This window comes from Schistocerca gregaria, chromosome 4, assembly GCF_023897955.1.
Source record: "Schistocerca gregaria isolate iqSchGreg1 chromosome 4, iqSchGreg1.2, whole genome shotgun sequence".
Lineage (NCBI taxonomy): Eukaryota > Metazoa > Arthropoda > Insecta > Orthoptera > Acrididae > Schistocerca > Schistocerca gregaria.
Genome location: NC_064923.1, coordinates 719,013,116 through 719,034,438, shown reverse-complemented (window position 1 = coordinate 719,034,438; position 21,323 = coordinate 719,013,116). Strand labels below are relative to the sequence as shown.

Genomic DNA, 21,323 nt, shown 5'->3' with positions numbered 1-21,323 from the left:
GTACTCTTACGGATTCATGGTGTCAATTTCCTCCAGCACGACCTCGGACATTTGTCGAGTCTATCCCACGTCGAGTTGCGGCACTTCTCCATGCCCTTGGAAGCCACACACGATATTAGGCTGGTTTACCTGTTTATTTGGCTCTTCAGTGTATAATGGGGTGCAAGTTATAGGTGATCCACCCTATATCCGTTAAAGACATTTTTAAGGTTTTTTCACCTGGACGAACAGCACAGCACAAAAATCCATACTGTGAATGAGTTTTACTCCATAATTTATTGTTATATCTTCGAAACAGTTATGTCAGTGAATGTGTCTAACCGAAAAGTGTTGCACTGTCAACAAAAATAATAGCATTTCATTAAAAAAAAAGGTTGATTCCTGTATCTCGGTTAATAGTGAAGCTGCGAGAACGCATTGTCGTTTGTTTCATGAATATCTGGAGATTTTTCGTGTAGCTGGAAACAGATTACAAATGTCGTTAGCAAGTCAAAAATAATTTGAGAGGTAAAAAATTAACCACCTCACACAGTGTATGAGAGAGAGATAGCGAGAGAGAGAGATAGCGAGAGAGAGAGATAGCGAGAGAGAGAGAGAGAGATAGCGAGATAGCGAGAGAGAGAGAGAGAGAGAGAGAGATAGCGAGAGAGAGAGAGAGAGAGAGAGAGAGACGTCACGACGTTTACCCCGGATTCGATTCCCGGCGGGGTCAGGGATTTTCTCTGCCTCGTGATGGCTGAGTGTTGTGTGTTGTCCTTAGGTTAGTTAGGTTTAAGTAGTTCTAAGTTCTAGGGGACTGATGACCATAGATGTTAAGTCCCATAGTGCTCAGAGCCACGACGTTTACGAAACTTTCTTCCCGCTTGTGGAGCAGTTACTGGAACCGGACTCCCGCGTACCTTTCTTTTTCAGCTGCATTCTCTGCCCAAACCTATTGGTGAATATGCTTGAAGCGACAGTCATAAAAATAAAAGAAACTGCTCTCATTGATGACAGGAAATGTGAGAGAAAGGCTACGTAAGTAGTAGTCACGTGAACTGGTTTCTGGATCTGAACGTCTGCTCTGTATTCCTTGCAGTAAATTCACGGAGTACTGCAATACAGGAGTGGTTGCAAGACGAACATGGTAAGACAGTGCGCTGAAAGCATAAAAATTATTTTTAGTAGTCTTTCAGGTAAGATTTTAATTTAAAAAGTATGGACCCTTCTCGTCAGTTTCGTTTTAGGTGGCTGCAGTTTTTTTGTTTTGTTCTTTAATGGTGCGAAAACTTTTTTTTTTCTCTCTCGCCACATTTTTCAATAACCTAATGCTCTGTTACCACATCTACAGATCAGAAAACAGTCAAGGAATAAATTCACACTTTTTACTAAAGGAACTTTTTATAGTGCCTTTGCCAATTTATGAAACTCTTAACGGATCATCCACTGTCAGCATTACGACTTTCCGATTAGAAGCGTGTTGGTCTTCCTTCAGGGCGGTTGCAACGTACAGCAGCTAGTATCCCGTACATGCGCGGAAGAAATTTACACCATATTCCCATGCACAAGATAGGAAATTACTGTGTATTAGTAAAAGAAGCTCTGGTTTACAGGGCTAACACCGCCAAATTTGATACTAAAAAAGATATTAATCATAATTCATCATACTTCTCAAAATATTGTACACTGTTCTAGGCTCTTGTTAATGTTCGATAGGAATAACATGAGAAGAAGAAAATGACCAAATATGTTTTAAAGTTTGTTGAGTGTAATTTCTGTGATCTGTTACCTAGTCGCCCAACAGATCGTATGTATACATCTAACATCATGTGACAATAGTAGTGTATTTAGAAGCTCGTGTTTTTCTGCTTTGTGTAGTAATCATATTATTAATAATAATTGAAAAAATAATGTAGAAAAAATGAAAAACAAAAATTAATAAAAATACAGTAAGATAAAGTCGTAGAATTATGGTAAAAGCTGTCGAACGAATTCCAAATTGAAAGGTTTTCAGAATAACTGCAACCAGTCGTCTTTTATGATGGTTCTATTTCTGTTGTACTGTGACCGGTTACAAGCCGCCTAACGACTCGTCGTCAGATAGTATATAGTGTTAATGATTGTAGCGTTGTGGGTGTCATTGCGCGGACAAATTCCACGCGCAGGTTTTATTGCTGGTTCCATTGAAACTGTGAAAGGGACACGCTGCGCGCCGCCTTAGCGATTGTTTTTTTGGCACAGTTATGCAATAAAACCCGAAGGATTCATCTTACTACCTCTTCGCAAGAGGCCGTGCATTCCGTCCAGCTGATCTTCAAAGCCTTTCCCCATGTCTGAGAGGATTACCAGGTCACCGGCAGAACCAAATTATTTTTTTCTCCCCTTACTTTAACGCTCTCTCCCAATTTTTTTCCCTTTACTGAATGCCCATCGTATAGAGAGAATAACAAGGGGGATAGGTGACTATCATTTCTGTCCCGTATCAACTGTCGCTTCCCTTTTACGTTCTTCGGCTATTACAATTGCGGCCTTGTTTCTGTACAGCTGCAGACAGCCTTTAGCTCCCTTTGTTTTGCCCTTCTACCTTCAGAATTTCAGAGTGGATTCTAGGCAACATTGCCGATAGCTTTCTGTGAATTGGATATCCGTCAATTACGTGAACTGAAAATCGGGGAGGGGGTCGCAAAATCTCGAGGAAACTCAATTCAGGGGGAGGGGGCGGAGGCAATGAAAATATCACGTGAGCTCTTTAATTCAACGGCTAACATTTTGTTTTATAAAATTAATCCCGAGGATAGATAATAGTACAATGCCCACCAATCTTTACGGCCTCTCTGAATTAAACTGAATGCTTTACACGTGCCCATGCCCGGGATTTCACCATTTGAAACAAGTTCCGCAAGAGTATCAGATTTCATTCGCGGAATTCCTTGTCGAGCCTGTCGAAATCACTGCGCGATAATCAGTGAGTCAGTCGTGATATTATGCAACGCCTATAAAGCCGATGTTGTTCTGTTCGACGTGAATCCGCATCAAAATTTCTACAATGCATATGTTAAGCGGCATTCCGACATGTGGAAACACATGTGCGAGCGAGAAGTTAATCACTTGTGGCAGGAAACTAAGCTAAAGTTGAGCGACAAGAATTGTTTTAGTGTTCATACAAATCAAGAGCTTGAAAATCTACGTATCGTATGGTTCAAAGGAAGCTTCAAGCAATGTCAGGGAACACCTGATGAAGACGTCAAGTAATGACGTCGAAATATCGTGTTTGGAAGACGCTGATATCCGGCAGAAAACCCGATTTCCACGAGATGTCACCAAATCGCCGGGAAAGTCTAAGAAATTACAACTGTTACATTGATGCTAAACCATCGCTAAGTTTACTACTCCATATTTTATTAAAACAAAGTTCAAGATGTCCTGTTTTATTTCGTACTTGTGATCGAAACTTTCATGAGGCTTTAGTAATCTAGATTTAATCACTTGTTAAAAACACTGTTTAATACTCTTTCTAAATGAAACATTTATACTAAGGGGCTTTAAGGAATATTTAAAACAAATAAAAAATTTCGTTTTCACGTATTTTTACCCGACTACGGGATGAACTTCACGTGAGGGGGAGGAGTGGGACGCTCCCACCACATCTCACCAACGCGGAAGCGAGAGTCTAACTTTTGGGGAAAAAAAGCCTCACGTAATTAATGTACATCCTCAAATGCATATATGCTATAAACGCAGATATGCATTTCTTTAACTTCTACATTAAGTCATGCGTGTTGTCACATTTCTCCGAAACACAAATTGGTATTTTCCGAGATTAGCTACTACCAGCTTTTCCAGTCTTCTGTGTATGTGTGGCATTATGAATTGTGAAAAAGCTCTAACTAAAAGTAGTATAGTCTCTTCTTATAGCTGTATTAATTACAAAAATATCGCTCAAATGGAACTATAGTAATTTCTGTTGCTAGCACCGGAATCCTAAAAAAGACACATTCAGCGATGTTTCAACCTTGAAAATACGATCAGTAGTTTCCCCAGGAATTAACGTATTTAGAAATTAGGCTTCAGGTATTTTGACGGGATACGGATTTCTGTCTTATGCGGAAGGTCGTGTTATGCGGACTTGTCGTGTCAGACAGATCGGGCACTCCAGCTTGACGCAGCTAAGAGAGTGTTTGCTAAAAGCAGAATAACGGAAAAAATTCAATCCAGAATTGACTCGCCAACTGGAAGCAGATGGGCATCTAAGATCAGTTAACTACGGTTGCATTTCTACTCTTGTTTGTGTCAAAGCTTTGAAAGGAAGCTGGACGCTGAAAATTGAACAATTTGTAAAACAGCAAATTTTGGAATAAAAATAGTTAAATAACAACTTCGCGTAAAGATTTTAATGGCAAATTATGCTTTTACATTGCAAAATTACATCAGCAACAGCAACAAAAAGAAAATTGCAAACTAGTGGTCATAAAAGCTCTATTAAAATTCTGTTTGTCATAAAGTGTACGAAGCGCCCACAGTCTACCGCATTACACGTTTCAGTCGCTGGTGCCAGGATTTCTGGGCAGACTGAAGAGATTCGTTCGATATCATTGGACATGCTGCAACAATACCATGTTTTAAATTCTATGGGTCGTCGGAACTTGTGTGCAGAAATAAAGTGGTATTTCATCTAGGAGAGCCGAGAACTTCAGTGAGAAATTTTAGATATCTTTTACCCGTTAAGGTTCCTTTAAGTAAGTATCAGTAGCATAGTCTCAATAATCCGGCACCGAAAGTTCAGACTCCAGTGCCCCTGTTCAACCTGTCTTATTTCATTCAGCTTTTCACGATTTGTTCTTCGAAGAAAGTCCTGATGTCGCAGTATAACGGAGCGGCATAATTCCAGGCTGGTTAATATGCTGTTCGTGATACGAGTGGAAGCCTTGCGCGTAAAATGTGAAGAATGCTCGCTCACTTACTCCAGAGGCACTCGCAATTTCTCGGACAGCTGTTGCTCATATAATCCACATATTTTATTCACGGCTTCCTCCTTACCCACTGCGTAGTATTGCAATGCCCTTTCAATAACAACTGTTTGCGCATTCATTGAACAGTCCTTTTTCAAACTAACCAGCTCGCGACACGTGTGAACGACACAGACATTGTGAGGGTGAAAGCTACATTTCCTTTGTGCCTCTGTTACGAAGGTATCGCGGCGGTGCAGAACACGTTAACTCCTTACCCGACGCGACTTATTTCTTTATTTGACTATGAGAGCACTAACTTCCGCGTAAGACAACTGTCGGTTTCGTGTTCAAGACAGTTAGATTGTACGTTCTACATTTTCTAATTTCTCTGGAACTGCTAATTAGATTTTGTAGACTGAAACATCCTTGAATTCATCCCTTTAGAACTATGATACTAGCAGCAGACATCACCATGTTCCCGTTTGGAAAAACGAAGAGGATACAGATATTTCTGTAATAGCTACTAGTTAGAAAGACGTGCAGGAGGTCTACTTTTGTTGCAAAGTCTGGCAGTTAAACCATGATCGTAAAGAAATGTAACGTGTTACACGTAAGTACGCGGAAAGACTCACGTTTCTTCTATTGCACTCGTGGCGATCAACACTGGAATCAGGAACAACCGAAATTCGTTGTAGAAAGAGCAGATGCTTGGCAGAAAATCATTGAAAGAATGCTAAAAAAATATAGCGCATCTGCGAAAGAAGTGGCTTACAAAACGCTGGTTCGACCGATTCTTAATTTTAATTCGTATTGTGTAGATGCTTCTCTGATACGGTCGTAGAGGAAATAGTGAAGAACCAAAGAGGAGCGCATTTTCGCAGATTCGTTTAGTAAGCACTGTATAGTGACCAGAGCGTCTCGGAAATGATGCAGCAGAGGCGCTGCTCTCGACGAAGATGTTTAATTTTTAAGGTTGTATATGGTTACGTCCCAAGAAGAATTAGGCAACACATTACTTCCTCCCACACAAGTCTCGTCATATAACCTTGACGACAAAATCGGAGAAATTCGCGCTCGGTCGGAGGCTTACGGATATTCGTTTACGAATAAAACATGAAAGGGGGGAAATATTTTGGTAGCAGAAATGCCTTCGGCCACTTCCTATAATCTTAGAGGCAGCAGCTGTATATTTTCGTAGATGTTACTATTTTGCTTAAAAAAACATAGCTATTAGTGAGTGGGTTGAGTTGCTCCGGTTACACTGACATTTTCTTTCATCGTGTGAAATTGAAGCCTTAAGTGATAGTCGCACTTTCTAACTAAATATCTGTAAGTTTTTCTTTCAGAATAAGTAAGGGCAACATGACGGCTAAAAAGAAGAGACGAGCTAGAAAAACACCTTTGAATAAAACTGTTTATGGTCTTTCGTACAAGCGAGTCTAATCACATGATTGTATCAATCGGTGGTGCTCTCATCTGTATTATTATTATTATTATTATTATTATTATTATTATTATTATTATTATTATTATTATTGAACTGTGATAAATGTAAATTAGATTGTAAGCCTGTATTGGACAAAATGTAATAAAGTTACTACACTTTGGAATGAAAAAGTTTTATTCCTTGAATAAAAGAAAAAGACACGTGAAACTCAATACATAGAACAGATTCCACTAACAATGACAAGAGGACAAAAAAGTGCGCGAAGGAGTAAAAGATCGTTTGGCAGACGGAATTAATCAGCTCAACAGCATATAGTACGTAACAGTGAGAAATGAAATATGGATAGAACATTTTTGATGGCGAATTCCAACAATTGTAACGTATTTTTTAAAATGTATAACACGTAGGTCTTTAATATAATACATTTAGGTATCTGCTATTAGTGTACATTGTCAATAATTCCTTATTTCAGAACAAAATTTAAATTAAGGCATATTGTGTACCGGAATGCTACTTCAAGAGATGATACCTTTCTGTTCCGAAACTGTATTTCACAGTTTTGTTTAAAATGAAATAGAATCCTTCAGGTTACAAACTGTAAAACTGGTTTGTGTGTCAAGTTTTTAACTGATGTCTATTTTCACTTTCTCGTGTTGCAGGTAGGCCAGCCAAAGTGCATCTAACGTGATAACTTGGAATTCGCAGCTATTACGGTAGGATTGCAGTGGTACACATTTCTGAGCTATATTTTGACTGAGTGAAAGTGATTACTGTTTCTAACGTGTCATATATACTATATACCGAACCCTGTGAACCCAGTCAAATTTATTTTATTAGAAGAACTTTTTCATCGCAGTGTATGATGAAAAAAAGTTAGGTACGTTTGACCCACCTTCTCGTTCTCTTTGATCGCTTCGTTAAATTAGTCTTTTTAACGCTTTATAAAATGTTAGAGCTAACAAATAGTTTCGTAATGGCATTCAATTATCATCTGTGAATCCAAAGAATCTCTGAAGTTAATCTATTCTGGACTTCGTGCCGGCTTCCTTCCTTAAAATGATGACTGATTTTATTTATTTAATATTGAAGATGCCTCCTAACCTGAGCGCTAAAATTCAGTTATTATAATTTGGCTCTGGTGAACGTCCGCAATAAGGGACATACATAAAAAAACGGAAAAATTAAATTACCAGTATGAAGGTCATAAGTGGAGCCTTAGATTTTGCATCTGACTGCAATAAAATGTTGCGCTGCTATAGGCACCGCTAGCAAAAAAGCTGAATTAAAAATACACTTTAAGACAATAAAACAACGCACCACAAAGGAATCAAGCGAATGCGACGGATAGGGGCAGAAGTGATGTAACTGTACAGAAAAACAAATGATTATATTTTCAGAAAAAGCTGGGTGATTTATTCTGGAGATATAGCACCACAAATTCAGCAAGTCAGTAATGCGTTGGTCCACCTCTGACCCTTATGCAAGCAGTTATTTGGCTTGGCATTGACTGATAAGACTTGTTGGATGCCCTGCTGGGGTTCCCAAAGATAGTATCATAGGCCCTCTGCTGTTCCTTGTCTATATAAACGAACTAGGAGACAATCTGAGCAGTAGGTTGTTTGCAGATGATGCTGTCGTTTACCGTCTAGTAAACCCATCGTAAGATCAAAACAAATTGCTAAATGATTTATAAAAGATATCGGAATGGTGAGAAAACTTGGCAATTGACCCTAAATAATGAAAAATGTGAGATCATACACACGAGCGCTAAAAGGAGTAAACTTCGGTAATTACACAGTAAAGCAATCCAGCCTAAATGTTGTGTAAATTCAACTAAATATCTAGGAATTACAATTACGAACAATTTAAATTGGAAATAACACATAGAAAATATTGTGGTGAAGGCAAACGAAAGACTACGTTTTATTGACAGAACACTTACAAAATGTAACAGATCTGCTAAAGAGACTGCCTACGCTACGCATGTACGTCCTCTTCTGGAGTAGTGCAGCGCAGTGTAGAATTCTTACCAGGTAGGATTCACGGAGATTGTTCAGTGAAGAACAGCGCGTTTTGTACTGTCGCGAAATGGGGGAGTGTCACTGACATGATACAAGAGTTGGGGTAGACGTCATTAAGATAAAAGCGTTTTGCGTTGCGGCGGAATCTTCTCACGAAATTGCAATCACCAACTTTCTCCTCCGAATGCGAAAATAATTTGCTGTCACGGTTATTCGGCTTAGCATTGATTGACACAGTTACTGGATGTCCTCCTGAGGGATATCGTGGTGGCCTACTGTGCGTTAGAGCGTCAAAATTACGAGCTGGTTGGAGGGGGCCTTGCCCATAATGCTGCAAACGTTCTCAGTCGAGGAGATATCCGTCGACCTTGCTGGCCAAGGTAGGGTTTTGCAAGCAGACGACAAGCAGTAAAAATTCTCGCAGTACGGACGGGCATGATGGTGCTGAAATGAAAGCGCCGGATATCTTGCCACGAAGGAAAACAAAAGAGGACGTGGAATACCGTCGACGTACCGAATTGCAGGCTTGAATGTTCCCGACACTAACAAACGGGCTTGTCGGTGTACAGAGGTCAATGGTAACCAGGGCAACGGACACCTTGAGCTCATCCCCTTTCTGTGAGCCTGCATATTAATGGTTCTTGTTGACACTGCAGCATCTGTCGCACGTCCGATCGATGATAATGGGGAATCCGAGGCTCTGACTGCTTCTCTGACGACTGCTCGTTCTTCACGTTCTATCGTATCTCTATATCGACCGCTTCCTTCTTGAGGCTGTATTTACCTGTGGTTCATCCGTTCGTGCCGACAACATCGACAACCTCGAATAGTGGCATCGCTTCTGTTGAAATTCGAGCGATTCGCTGATGACTCCTACCGGCATATTTGAGCCCAACTACACATCCTCTCTCAAATGCTGACATCTGCGTACATCGTTCACTGTTTACTATCCTTTCCAGCTGAGCGGTGAAATTGCGCTGCGACGTCACACATCCATCGGACGCCAGTGTTTACAATTTTTCATTTTCCGTTGGTACCACTGTGAATATCAATTTGTGACCAGTTTACATTACTCCTTCGTGGTGCATGTTTCTTTCCCATTAGAGTGTAGCATTTCTAAAGAGTGTATGCTCGACTTGTCTTCACGGAGGGAGTTCGAACTGCACACAACGTAGAACGACTAAAATGAGGGGGCAAACTGTTAAATTAATTCACCTTGTATAATGTCCGATATATCACGGATGTAAAACAAAATATATTCCTCCAGTTACATACATGCATTGCGCCTGATGGAACTAAGTGCACTAACATCTTGAAATAATAAACATTGATAAATTGGATTGCCCTAGCGTGGCGCAGTTGCAAACAGATCAGCCCAAAATGGATACAGTACAAAGACCGACTATCATACAGACAATTTTTGTTTCTTGTTAAAAGGACATGGGCAGGTGGGCTGTGTAACGTCTCTTTTTCCGTGGTGATCGTTCCGGAGGAGAGGAGGACGGCGAGGATTAGGATTGAACGTCCCGTCGACATCGAGGTCATTAGAGACGGAGCACAAGGTAGGATTGTTTCAGGGATGGGGAAGAAAATCTGCACTTGCCGGGAGCGATTAAGAGAAATCAAGGGAAACCTAAATGTGGATGCTCGTACTCAGATTTGCACCGACGTCCTCCCGAATACGAGTCTAGTGTGCCAGGTGATTGTCTGGCGTCTCCACCGCATCCAAACCAGTTTCTTGTGTACTCCATCCTACGTGACGCAATGGCTCGTGGTGATTCGGATGTTTTTTGCAATGTACATGCAACGGAATAAAATTATTAGTAAAAGGATCTTTCCCCGCTTGTCGATTTAAAATTGTTGAAGGAGCGGATAAAAAGACCCATGTAATTGGAACCCTAGAGCCTGATAGTAAATAATTAACGAATTAATTCTCTTACGCAAGTGCAGCGTCATTTGCACGCAAATGGAAACTTTTAAAGTAACAAAAAGATAGGGGAAGAACTTCGCTATGTATCTGGCTGTCAGTGTACAAACCACAGTCTCTGCATTTTCAGTGGCATATCGCTAGTAGCCCATGGAACAAATTATGTTTGCTGTGCTGTAAAATAGGTTGTTGCATTTTAGGCAGGATTTAGTGTGTGTCGTTGATAAGCGTAACGTGTGTGATGCAGTGCAGTTGTTATTTGTGCCTACATAGTTACCATGACGGTGACGTTTACAATCAGCACAAGCAGAACTCAAGCGAAAACAGCGCAAATGATAGCTATTCATGATCGTCTGAAAGGGTGCACGGTATCACGTATTAAAACATGGTGCTGGCCTGGCTATTAACCAAGTACAGTTACAATTGTAATCTGTCTTAAAGCGAGACACTTTCGAAAATTTAACCTGTCATCTGTCCTCCCGCTATAACCCGTAATCAGGGCGCCACTGCTGCATGGTGTATTAATTTTATGACCCTGACTCTCCGTTTCACCTTCATTTCACACGAACGCTTCAGCAAAGGTACCGAATTAATTGGATTATTAACTGTCTGCTTACGAATAGAAGTACCAGAGAGTGTGTAGTGGTACCTGTAAAAACGTGTAATTCTGAAGGCACCTATCGGCTGCATCTGTATTTATAAGTTGTCCAAAATTGCTGCCAAACGTAAGGAAACAAAGGAGATAATGGTGAGTTAGCACGTTCTTCTCGTGGATAATTAGAGGTACCAGGTATGTAAGAAGTCTCCAACTACAACCGTGTCCAACGAAAATTACCGACACTTTGTTTTTCAGAGTCTAGATTCCTTGAGAATCTTTCGGTAGATTACTCCCATACTCCTCCCTGTTACTCCTTCCTCTCGCTACTGTCAGCAGTTTTTGTTAATGTCCCCCACCCAGTCTGACACATTCTACAGACGTTGTGCTACTGTTGATAAGGTTCCAGTTCTGCAACTACACTGTGTGGGAACAGTCGTCGTTTGCCCAGAGGGAAGGAAGTCGTGTGCGACCATTCGCCTGAATCATATACTTTGCTGTGTGTGTCACGTATGTTAATTGTTTATCATTTTTGTCTGACCCGAAGATTGAGGTCCAGCGCAACACTTGCCTAAAAGGACATGGAAAACAGCATAAAACCACACTCAGGCTGGCGAACATATTAACACTAGTCAGTCCACCGTGCGGAGTATATCCAGGTCTGGCTCACTAAGATATAGGAGTAGGTCCCCGTGCTAGCCTCCCTAAAACCGTCTCGACACAGCACCGTCGGCACACGGAACGAGCTGGAGTACATACCACATTGATTTCTGTGGTTATTTCACGCGCAGTGTTGCGTGTGTTACCACAGACATTTGTACGCAAATGCCGCTGCTCTCGGTCGTTAAGTGAAGGCCGTCGGTCACTGCGGAGTCCCTGGTGAGAGGTAATGCCTGAAATTTGGTATAATCGGCACACTTTGACAATTTCATCGTGGAATATTGAATTCCGTAATGATTTCCGAAATGGAATGTCCAGTGCGCGTAGCTCCAACAAGTCTGTTAATTCCCGTCGGGCGGCCTTAAATCGCGTCGGAAACTGTTTCACATGCATCACATGAGTATAAACGACAACTCCGCCGACGCACTGCCTTTTTATACATTGTGTCCGCGCTTCCACCGCAATCAAGCTTTGTCACTTCTGTGTATACGTAGACAGAAACCCATCAAATACAGTGTTTAACGCTGTAAGATATGGCGGCTCCTCCGTTATGCATGTGATGTAAAAGGTCGCCGCATCTCATTGACGACGTTGGTCTCCACGAGACAAAAACCAGACATGCTAGATTCTTTGTTTCACGCTCCGTAGTGTAGTGAGACGCTGAATTCCGGGCCATGACGTCACCAGCTCCTCGTACACGTTTGTTTTCGCGTCCCGTGAGAGGACGGCTTAAGGTCCATTTGACACTTTAAAAGGTCTTAGACAGAGATCTTTGTAAAAGATTTCGTCAAACTTCTTTGACCAAACTATTTCACTGGAGCTATTACACTATTGTAAAATTTTTCGTCATAGTTACTCGGGAATGGATGCCAGTCATACATATGTTGGTAGCGTGGATCTTTCTTAAAAAGAAATAGAAATGGAAACAATTGTGGGTGAAGTCGTGGATAGCGAGAAGCGAAGCTCGAAGTGTTCACCAGAATTTGCTTCGTGGCCTGCAGTACGAAAACATAAACAATGGAAATTGTTTGAGAATAGGCGAGTAAGCATTTCAGTTCACCATCATGAAAGTAGTCCCTTATAGATGCATGCACGACACTCACTTTGGAAACGCCATTTCTTAATTTTGTTCGTCATAACCGATGTTTCTGAAAAACCTGCAGCTTTGTCAGTCGTAGTTTGAATAATGAAACACTGCACTAGTTACATATTTTTGTGCTTAATATGGTTGGTTTCGAGAATTTATCATCATTATCAAGAACAAATAATTACATAGATATTTTATGTGGTGTTTGAACATGTGCTGTTCTACCTCACTTGCTCTGCAGATGTGTGTTTATGGTTTACTACTGTCGGACATTTCTTGTGTCCGATTTTTCGAAACATCATACAAAATAGCTACGTAAATACAGTATTTGTAGTTGATAACGAAAATAAATTCTCGCAAAGCATCGTGCAAACCACGAAAAATGTGTAATTAGTGCAGTGTTCCATTATTCAAATGACAAATAACACAGTTCCAGTGTTTTCAGGAATTAAGAAATTGCAGTTCTTAAATGATTATCGTTCATGGTGAAGATCATCTCTCAGTAACGTTAAGATTTTTAGCAAAAGGCGAAAGCTATCGTAGTTGGCAATATAGTTCGCCAAACCCTCAGTGTACCATTTCACGTATTTTTTTCATAAACATGTGAACCAGTATATAAATCTCTTAAGGCGGAGCTTATTAAGGGTACATTGGATTACGTTAGGTTATTTACAGTACAAATAAACACATTTCACTTACGTACACTTCGACAGCACCATTTCCTTCCACATCCTATCTTTCTGCATGTGAGCTTACTTAACATCATTCAGTGTTACCACTTGCAATGCAGCTGATTGTTGTAACTATTTCTAATATTCTAATCGCATATTACGGTTTTTGTAATCAGCATGCTTTGCGCTCTTCATACTCCGCAGTGATTGCTGTAGTGGTAGCCAGAGACTAAGTGTACTTCCACGTCATTTTATAGGTTAAAGGCATTACAGCAAGCGAAGCGACATGTATACAATGGCGAACTTTGATCAAAACTTGGCCAGTGCCTCAAACGTTTGTCAAAGATCTTTTATAAAAGATATCTTTGATAAAAGCCTCCCTAGTACACTGTTAAAGGTATGACCAGAGGGCTTTGATAAAAGAGCTATGTCAAAGATCTTTTAAAGTGTAATACGGGCCTGTTAGATGAAAATACTGGTTGATACATGAACTGGTCATTTGCGTCAGCCAGAAAAGATGCTTTGGTAACTTCACTCCACTTCTTCAGGTTAGTGTACTTCGTGATTTTGTTCAGAGCGAAATGTAACATCTGCTCGTATTCTTCAGAGGCAGTTAACCATTAGAACTTTCTAAATATTGTCTCCAGCACTTTTACTATTCCCCTGGTCAGTGTTGGCTTCAAATTCTTGCCACGATCCAGTTTGACGTGACTTTTTTTTCGCTTCGTCCTCTTACAGTTGTTATTATTATGACTTGAGAGCTTAATGAGTACTAAGGCATGAAATTTCATTAAGAAAGAAAACTTATGCATGATTAGCGCAGGTCGTGCAAACATTTTGATTTAAAATACGAAACTGCCAATTAATGAACGTGTTGTTATATCAGCGGGACTTTACTTGTTGCACCGTAGCCGAATGCGAAGTTCGTTATACAGGGTGATTCAAAAAGAATACCACAACTTTAGGAATTTAAAATTCTGCAACGACAAAAGGCAGGGCTAAGCATTATCTGTCGGCGAATTAAGTTTTATTTAGTTGTACATTTGTTCGCTTGAGGCGCTGTTGACTAGGCGTCAGTGACAATTGATGCTAAGATGGCGACCGCTCAACAAAAAGCTTTTTGTGTTATTGAGTACGGCAGAATTGAATTGACGACAGTTGTTCAGCGTGCATTTCAAACGAAGTATGGTGTTAAACCTCCTGATAGGTGGTGTACTAAACGTTGGTATAAACAGTTTACAGAGAATGGGTGTTTGTGCAAAGGGAAAAGTTCTGGACGGCCGAGAACGATGGATCGGCCGCCAGGCAGCCCGTGACAGAGCACGTCATCACTGGCCTCCAAGAAGCCCTGATCTTACCCCCTGCGATTTTTTCTTATGGGGGTATGTTAAGGATATGGTGTTTCTGCCTCCTCTCCCAGCCACTATTGATGATTTGAAACGAGAAATAACAGCAGCTATCCAAACTGTTACGCCTGATATGCTACAGAGAGTGTGGAACGAGTTGGAGTGAAAAAAAACCTTTTTAAATACTCTTTGTAATGATGTATAACAGTTGGTTATATTATGTTTCTTTCATTAAATACACATTTTTAAAGTTGTGGTATTCTTTTTGAATCACCCTGTATATTTCCGAATTCGCGTGTTGTTACACGAATGTCACGGAAACATCCTTCGCATTTGTTTAGTGGGTGCGTATAATGCAGCGCGTCAGAGTTCCTTTCCCACGTTTACTGTGGGTAGACGACCTCAGGCGAGTAACTTGGACTTAACGGCCCCCACGGCCAAGCGCTAACCAGGAAGTATTTGCTTTCAGAAGCGCTAAGAACCTTCCGAAGGCATGCAAATGATGCGTGTGAAGACCTGAGAAACTTTGTTGGGCAAGGTCTTGGCGGAGCTGTGCCCTGCTGGGCACAGTGTGTCTTCATGCTGAGATGAAGTTCAAATTTCACTTGGAATTTCAATTATGGTTGGTGAAGTACCGTATGTTCACGGATCTACACTTTGTTACAGATGGAGAACAAATTTCAACGCTATGAAGATTCCGTATTGCTCGCGTCTCGAACCAGTGAAATTAAACATGGTTTTAATATTTGTATGCTGTTGTCAGTTAATAAACATACGACATAGCTGTACATACAGGATGTTTCAAAAATGACCGGTATATTTGAAACGCCAATAAAAACTAAACGAGCAGAGATAAAAATACAACGTTTGTTGCAATATGCTTGGGACAACAGTACATTCTCAGGCGGACAAACTTTCGAAATAACAGTAGTTAAATATTCAACAACAGATGGCGCTGCAAGTGATGTGACAGATATAGAAGACAACGCAGTCTGTGGGTGCGCCATTCTGTACGTCATCTTTCTGCTGTAAGCGTGTGCTGTTCACAACGTGCAAGTGTGCTGTGGACAACATGGTTTATTCCTTAGAACAGAGGATTTTTCTGGTGTTGGAATTCCACTTGCAACAAGACGAAGTTTTCAACGGAGGTTTAATGCAACCAAAGGACCGAAAAGCGATGCAATAAAGGATCTGATTGAAAAATTTCAACGGACTGGGAACGTGACGGATGAACGTGCTGGAAAGGTAGGGCGACCGCGTACGGCAACCACAGAGGGCAACGCGCAGCTAGTGCAGCAGGTGATCCAACAGCGGCCTCGGGTTTCCGTTCGCCGTGTTGCAGCTGCGGTCCAAATGACGCCAACATCTATGTATCGTCTCATGCGCCAGAGTTCACACCTCTATCCATACAAAATTCAAACGCAGCAACCCCTCTGCGCCGCTACCATTGCTGCACGAGAGACATTCGCTAACGATATAGTGCACAGGATTGATAACGGCGATATGCATGTGGGCAGCATTTGGTTTACTGACGAAGCTTATTTTTACCTGGACGGCTTCGTCAATAAACAGAACTGGCGCATATGGGGAACCGAAAAGCCCCATGTTGCAGTCCCATCGTCCCTGCATCTTCAAAAAGTACTGGTCTGGGCCGCCATTTCTTCCAAAGGAATTATTGACCCATTTTTCAGATCCGAAACGATTACTGCATCTCGCTATCTGGACATTCTTCGTGAATTTGTGGCGGTACAAACTGCCTTAGACGACACTGCGAACACCTCGTGGTTTATGCAGGATGGTGCCCGGCCACATCGCACGGCCGACGTCTTTAATTTCCTGAATGAATATTTCGATGACCGTGTGATTGCTTTGGGCTACCCGAAAAATACAGGAGGCGGCGTGGATTGGCCTCCCTATTCGCCAGACATGAACCCCTGTGACTTCTTTCTGTGGGGACACTTGAAAGACCAGGTGTACCGCCAGAAGCCAGAAACAATTGAACAGCTGAAGCAGTACATCTCTTCTGCATGTGAAGCCATTCCGCCAGACACGTTGTCAAAGGTTTCGGGTAATTTCATTCAGAGACAAAGCCATAATATTGCTAAGCATGGTGGATATGTGGAAAATATCGTACTATAGAGTTTCCCAGACCGCAGCGCCATCTGTTGACAATTGTAACTACTGAAATTTCGAAAGTTTGTCTGCCTGAAAATGTACTGTTGTCCCAAGCATATTGCAACAAACTGTGTATTTCTATCGCTGCTCGTTTAGTTTGTATTGCCGTTTCAAATATACCGGTCATTTTTGAAACACCCTGTAAATTACCCTCTACATGTTAGAAGAGGGGGAAGTAGTTTCGTTTAATGAGCTGAAGATCCTAACATCTGGTTGACAACAATAAATATTTGCTATCTAACGAATCACTGGTGAACACTCGAATCAATATGTTTTTCCATAAGGTGACAATACTTTTTATAGTAAGTGGAAGTTCGATGTTTCGCAAACGTAACTTTATCTGTATTCGTACATGAATTACGATGAAAATGTGTATATATGAAATTTGCTTACTTCCTCTCCAGCAAACTTTATTACATTTTTAGATGCTCTGATTAATAAAAAACAAAAAACACCTAAATGAAAAACTTCATCAAAGATTATCTTAAACCTGGTCTGATGTAGTGATGCGTTACTTCCTTGCTACAAGGCAACTGTTGTACACCGGGACTGCACTGTGTTAATTTCGTATTGCGCGTTTCAACGTGTAAAACATCATCAGGTACAAATTCTTCGAAGTTCCAAATGAGTGGTCACTTGCGCAATACGATGCGAAATTTTGGTAACTGTTGAAATTAGGAAAGACAATTCGGTAAGTTACCGCTGAGGACGTAGTTATACACATTTCACTGACATAATCACTTAGATTTGTTCCAATTTTATTTGATAAAATAAATGGAAATTTTCGTGCTCCGTTTGACTTGCGACGATAATTACTGATAGTTAACTATTCTCTGGACAGGTGCCTCAGTTAGGTAAGAAAGAGAAAAACTGAGTCATTGTGAGCTGCCCTTTTTCAAGCGGTCTAAAAATTTCTCTTTTTAATGATGACTGTCTTTTTTGTTGTGCTAACTGCTTAGCAGACGACGCTCTGCTTTTGAGGTGAGAGGTATTGCCATGACTCGCAATACTTAATTCTAGATAAATAATCTTAACGCTCCCGAAACTAGTATTACAACCAAATCAGTGTTTGCAGCAAAGAAGGCTCCGTGGTCCGAGGCGCATATCCTGTAACACTGATGTGAGAGGGCTTAGGTAACAACTGAACGTAGTAATAATAAGAATAAAAGTGAACGACAAAAACTGTTACTGCAAAAGAACATATTGTTTGTTGGGAAAAATAGGAGAGAACCATAAGTGATGCCGAATGTTTGTGTTCATCCTCGAGGGATTGGAGGAAGGAAGATGAGGGTTTAATGTCCAGTTGACGACGAGGTTAGTAGAGACGGAGAACAAACTCTGATTCGGGAAGTATGGGGTAGGAAATCGTCCGTACCCCTTCAGGGGAACCATCCAGGAAGGATTCGCATTATCCTATTTGGGGAAGTCACCGAACACCTATATGATTATACAGTGGCTAGTACTCAAAATTGTAGAAAAGTGTTATACTTCATTTACCTTATTTTTTATAGCTCCTTTGTATTCAAAAGCTGTCAAACATAGTACTAATAAGAAACCACTTTGGATAGGCAGGGTAGTGTAATATCATGCAGGTGGGCGTGGGAACAGTGTTGTAATATGAAGGAATGCTACAGTTTAGTTATGTAATGTAACTACGGGCAGTACTGAAAAATATGTAATAATGTCGTCAATGTGTTACGAGCATGAATGATTGAAAAAGACTAGGGTGTCCTAAAACGGTATTAAAACTGTATGTTCAGGTGTGCTATGAAGTAGCAGAGGAGAAAACGGTTGCTAGACATATTACATCTTTTCTATGGGAAGTTTAAACAGTCAGTGATCTAACACAGTTTTGCAGAACCTTTAATAATCTTTTTCTATCAAATTTTTACCACCTCCATAGCTGAGTGGTCAGCGGTGGTGGTGGTTGGAGGGGGGGGGGGGGGCGGCGGCTTCGGTACCTGGTACTGCTAGGGATATTTCTTTGATGGCAGGAATGGTACGGGGTGCACTTAGCCTCGTAGCTGGGAGCTACCCGTCGGTTAGTGGCGGTTCCAAGGTCACCGCGAGAGCGGTGTTCCGATCACATGCTCCTCCATACCGCATTCGAAGCTGAAGATAACATGGCGATCGATCTGGCTCGATTGCCCGTCGGGACCAGAATGCGGAACTTCACCTTACCTTTACGCTAGGACGATAATGCAATATTTTGTTTGTAGAAGCAAACGCGCATGAATTTTATAAGCTGGCGTTCTAAGACAATTAAGGTGTCATATAGCGACAGTAAGCAAAGAGAAACAAAATGAATATTAATTCTGTTAATATAAGGTAGGTGCATAAATTCGTAGCTTTTTCCGTAAATTTAATAAACACAATAGTTCACGTAACAGAGACTTCAGTCATCAGTAACATACTCTTCTACAATATTTACAACAATCTGCCACCGCTGGGGTAACTTTCCGATTCTGCGACTGTACAAATAAAGTGATTTTGAGGCGAAGGAGTCATCGAGCCATGTTCGGAGCGTATTTTCATCCGGAAAGGAAGCTCCTTGGAAGTTGTGCGACAGAGAGGAGAAATGGTGAAAATCTGAGGCCGCAAAATCAGGTGGATAAGGTAGATGCAGAAGACTTCCTTGATTTTTTTGTCTGTTTAGTAGAATTGAGGGTGGGCGTTACCATCGCAAACGGTGCAGCCGATGTGTGGTTGTCAACAGAACTCTCTCACCACGTACAGGTCGTCGGACGAAGAGACCACCCGCATACAGTCGGCGTGCCACTGTGGAACGTGAGACTGCGTGCCTTGCAATCCTGTTAAACGTGGTTGCATTTATACCCGGTATTTAACGCGAGTCCCTTATTGTCTGTTGCACATTGCAGTCGTCATCTGCTACTGTAGTTAACCGTGGGCGTCCACCTCCTCTCCTTCGAGCAGGAGTGCCTGTCGTCCGGAGCTTCATCCTTCCTGCAGTTTCCCGATGGTTCTTCCTTATGTGAAATCATCTCCGGGCCATGTTGTAAGAAAGTGCGCCGTAACTGCTCGTTGACTGACGCACAATGTCTCTTCCCGTTCCTGCAATTGCCTCATATTGCGGGGACAGCCCCATTTGGCGCTGTACCCGCCCTAACATCATACCACGTCATGTCCAACTTCATGTGCACGACTGCGAGATCTCTGGCAACATGCTCCCGACCTTCACTTTTCCACCGAGCAAGTAACATGCTATTTTACTTTGTCAGTCCCTTCCCTAAATTTCCCAGAACAGTGTATTATTTTGCCTAAGTCGTAGCCCTATGAAATTACAGAAAACTGATCTATGGTTCCGTTCTTACCTTTCAAATAAAGAGCCGAAGGTTGTCCTCCAGTGTTCCGAAAGAGGGAGCACATTTGACTCTTGGTACGGTCTACTTCAAAGTGTGGGGCTATTTGGCAACTGACGCACTTGAATAATATAATCTCATGGCTTCCAGAGATCAGATTGGCATTTACCTTCACTAGGAATAGTGATACAAGTATCGCGCGAGGAATTCTTTTTAGTATAGCGGGATTGGTGTTTTATCAGAATATTTTTCATACACTCCAACTTCCGCCTTGTTACTTTCAGGATATTCACCCTTGGCACAGAAGCGAAAAAGTTTATTTACTCATTTTCATTCCACTCTGCCTTTGGTATCTTATTGTGGGAAACTCAGTGAGCGGTAGATATCAGATTTTTAAATGTAAGTTAATGAGCTTCCTTGCGGCACACTATTGTATACTGGAGATCGTCGTTGGCCGGCCGGAGTGGCCAAGCGGTTCTAGGCGCTTCAGTCTGGAACCGCGCTGCTACGGTCGCAGGTTCGAATCCTGCCTCGGGCATGGACGTGTGTGATGTCCTTAGGATAGTTAGGTTTAAGTAGTTTTAAGTTCTAGGGGACTGATGATCTCAGCAGTTAACTCCCATAGTGCTCAGAGCCATTTTTTTATCGTCGTTGCAAAAATCGTTCCAATGGCTCTAAGCAATATGGGACGTAACATCTGAGGTCATCAGTTCCCTCGACTTAAAACTACTTAAACCTAACTAACCTAAGGACATCACACACATCCATGTCCGAGGCAGGATTCGAACCTGCGACCGTATCGTCATTGCACTTCAGACAATGCGCGTGTTAGTTATTTGTACGTGCTGTTGCAATATGTCTTGCTTTCAACTACAGCATTGTCCAATAACTGAATAGTTTTGTCCAACAAAGCACGAGAAAAATTAAAAGTAATATAAAAATGACAATGATCGTATGGCATTGTTGGCTGGGAGGCCCCATTCGGGGGAGTTCAGCCGCCGTACTGGAAGTCCTTTTTAGGTGACGCCGCATCGGCGACTTGCGAGTCAATGATAATGAAAATGATGGACTCACAACACCCAGTCCCCTGCCGGGAATCAAACCCGGGCCCGCTGCGTGGTAGGCGGTAACGCTACTGCACGGTAA

The 21,323-nt window shown here is 41.6% G+C and overlaps 1 protein-coding gene across 7 annotated transcripts in view; it reads left to right on the top strand.

Annotated features, from left to right (window-relative positions):
• LOC126267043 (uncharacterized) overlaps positions 1 to 21,323 on the top strand; it is a 1,079,001-nt gene that overhangs the window by 127,476 nt on the left and 930,202 nt on the right. Inside the window, exon 3 of one of the 7 annotated variants that reach the window (XM_049971857.1) lies at positions 7,035 to 7,088. The exons of the other annotated variants lie outside the window; for them this stretch is intronic. The gene's annotated coding sequence lies outside the window, so the exon portion shown is untranslated. The remainder of the gene's footprint in view (positions 1 to 7,034; positions 7,089 to 21,323) is intronic. 7 annotated transcript variants of the gene reach the window in all.